General features: G+C 38.9%; 1 long non-coding RNA gene across 1 annotated transcript in view; it reads left to right on the forward strand.

Annotated features, from left to right (window-relative positions):
• Positions 1 to 2,204, forward strand: part of LOC104863142 — a 5,041-nt gene extending 2,837 nt beyond the window's left edge. The window contains exon 3 of the long non-coding RNA XR_780489.1: positions 2,113 to 2,204. This is a non-coding gene — a long non-coding RNA (uncharacterized LOC104863142). The remainder of the gene's footprint in view (positions 1 to 2,112) is intronic.
• The last annotated feature ends 896 nt before the right edge of the window (positions 2,205 to 3,100 follow it).

A 3,100-nucleotide genomic window follows, 5' to 3' on the forward strand; every position in this document is an offset into this window, starting at 1 on the left:
ATATATTATATAGTGTATATATCATCATTTTATACACAGGATAGATCTAGAAGTTAGATGGTAAACAATATACTTTATATGTGTTTGCATTTTCTGAAAACGGAGAATGGTTCAGATGCTGGCTAGGGCCAAGGCCAAGGATAAGACTCCCTGCTCTCTGATTGCCTCATCTTTTCAGCAAGAAGTCCTTCCATATGAACTCCATAAGAGCTCAGATTGCATTGTGCAGCTGGTTGTTGGGAAAGAAAGTAAATCTCCCTGTCCTGAGAATTGCTCAGCTATTAGCACAGTTTAAAAGTAAAGCCTTCCTGTTCACACCCTTGGCCTTACATCTGTCTCTGTGTACAATGCTTATCTTTGGAAATAGAATAGCTGAAAACTTTGTTAGGCAGAAGAGATTTGTTAGGCTGGGTTCCAGGAACATGGCAGGTATTTAAAAAATGTGTGACAGATAAAAGAATGAGTAAATAAACCAAACAATCAAACAATTCCTCCTTGATATGGGGATCCTGCCATACACCAAAGTTATTCGGGGTACCAGGATAATCCTCTCACCTGCCAAATGTCTCTCTTGTTATTGCATATTCATCAGCTAGCATGGCTTCCTCCCAATTCTTTTCAGACACGAACTCACCTACAGGACCCTTGACCCACCAGTACAGTTGTCAAAAATAGTTATTAGGAGGATGTCTGCCCATCCCCCTCTCTTGTGAGCGTCTGTGAAGGTGCTATGGCCAAGGGATCTTGAGCATGAAGAACAGCAGGAATGCTGCTGGAGATTCTGGAGAATAAAGACAAGGCTTCAACACAATTTTTTTTCTTGGAGCTACAAAATTCATTCTGGAGATCAAACATGAGGTCCAATTCATAGTCAAGAAACCAAGAGATCAGAGTATACAGATCAAGAACTTAAAAAAAAAAAAAAAAGATGAAGAACAGACATATGGTAAAAGTTAGGGAAAATTTCTAGGATGGTCACTGCAACCACTCATAGTTGTTTTGTTTTGTTTTTTTTTAAGTTTGCTGAATACACTTGGAATTAAGGGCAATAGGAAGAGTAGACAATAAACACTGTGGGAAAGGAGGGTAAATTGTTTAGTAATAATTCGATACTATCCTATACATAGTTCCACAGGATTAGGAATCCCATTGTTATTCCTCACCGGCCAGATAAAGTCTGGAATTTATAAGTAGGCTGTTAAGAAAAGCAGATGAAGCCCTTGGAAAAAACCCCAAGTTTACCCTTCCAGCCACTTGGCCCTGTTGGTTTCTTTGTCTATAAGCACAGTGCTTAGCTCTGAGTCAACCCCTGGCAAAGGTTGTTACTGTGTCTTCGTTTGTAATATTATAATGATGATTAGGACCTCTAGAAGGGCACCCAAATGATTTCCTCTTTGAATGAGCATATGTGTGGTGGGGAATATATGACCTAGCACCACAGCATTAAGAGGCTTTTAGCAGGCACTGAGACTAGACTGACCCTTTCCCTGTCTCTCTAAGGAGCTGTAGCCTCCCCCCTGCCATTCTCTCTCTCTTCTCTCCTCTCCTACCAATTTCTGTCTGGCCTTTGCTCTGTTTCACCTACCTCTATCCTGTGTGTCAGAGTGTCCACTTCCTCATAACTCTAGAATGCTATTAGTTCCTCTTCAAGTGTTTTCTAAGTTGATTCCTCTTCCTCTTCTTTCTTCTCCCTTCCCCTTCCCTTCCTTCCCTTTTCTTCCTCCTCCTTCTCTTCTCTCCCTTTCCCTTCCCTTTCTTCTTTCTCCTCTCATCTCTTTAACTCCATCTCTCTCATTCTATAGGATAAGGATCTAATAATTCCAACTCATCTTTGGAGTCCAGGCCACATCATGAGCCACTGGCAAGACGCGAATTAACTAACAAGTAAACTAACACCTTATCTACCTTGTAAGATTATTGTAAGGATTGAACAAGGTGAAATTATATGAACCTCATATACATTGGGCATATAGATGCTTGAAAATTGATTTCTCTTACCTCTCTCCCTCTTTCTACAGTCAACCTAAATAATGTTTAAGTCTTAATTTTTCTTAGAGCATAATTCCAGTTATTTGGTAATATTCACAATATCTCTTCCACATCATTTTCTAGGTGAAATAGCCCACCTAAAAGCCCATGAGAGCTGGGTATGGTAGCATTCATCTGTAATTCCAGCACTCAGGAGGCTGGGGCACAAGGATCACTGCAAGTTGGAGGCCAGCCTGAGCTACACGGTGAGTGCAAACCTAGCTTGAACTACATAGCAAGATCCTATCTCAAAGAAAACAAAACAAATGAACAAACCTATAAGATTCTTCTTTCCCATTTTCATAGTTGCTCAACCTATGGTAAACACTTGCCTTTTGTGCTGATGAGGAAATTTAGACATTAAGAGGAGTGAATATCCTCACGCAATCAGTAAATGGAAAAGCTAACATCCAAGTCAAGATTTCTTCTATTTTAACTGGACCATGAATAACTGTTTGAATTGTGATAAAATATTAATATTAGAGAGAAAGAGAATTGCGTCTATGCTGGAACTAAAGAGACAAACCAATATAACTGGAAACCCTTGTTCACTGATGTTGAAGATGTGTATCCAGGGATAACTTCAGATGAGCTGCCTGTAGATCAAGGGAAAACCTCCAGGAGAAAGTTGCTGCCTGAAGCACATGAAGAAAAACTATAAAGTCATAAAATAAGATATCAGAAATAGATCCAAATCAGTGGCTTATGTTGTTACATAAAATCTAGTTCAGCTTCTGGAATTTCAAAGCATAAGTATATTACTGCTGCAAACTGATACAGAGAAGTGATGCAGCAGTTTGGGTCCTCAGGGCTCAAATGTACTAGGCTACCTAAATTATGAAGGTATGTAAAGCCTTACTGAGTAATCGAATTATCCATCACTTCACACTTATTCTATCAAATCAAAATGCCTTGGGTAAGTATCAATTCCATTTTGCAAATTGTTTCCTAACCAGAGAGAACACTGTCACATAAATTTTTGATTATTTATCATCTGCTCTAAGTGGGTTTTAAAAACATTATTATTATTATTAGTTAAGGTAAACTTAATCTAGCAATGTGACCACTATGA

Source organism: Fukomys damarensis, unplaced genomic scaffold (genome assembly GCF_012274545.1).
Source record: "Fukomys damarensis isolate Sample0158 unplaced genomic scaffold, DMR_v1.0_HiC HiC_scaffold_37, whole genome shotgun sequence".
NCBI lineage: Eukaryota > Metazoa > Chordata > Mammalia > Rodentia > Bathyergidae > Fukomys > Fukomys damarensis.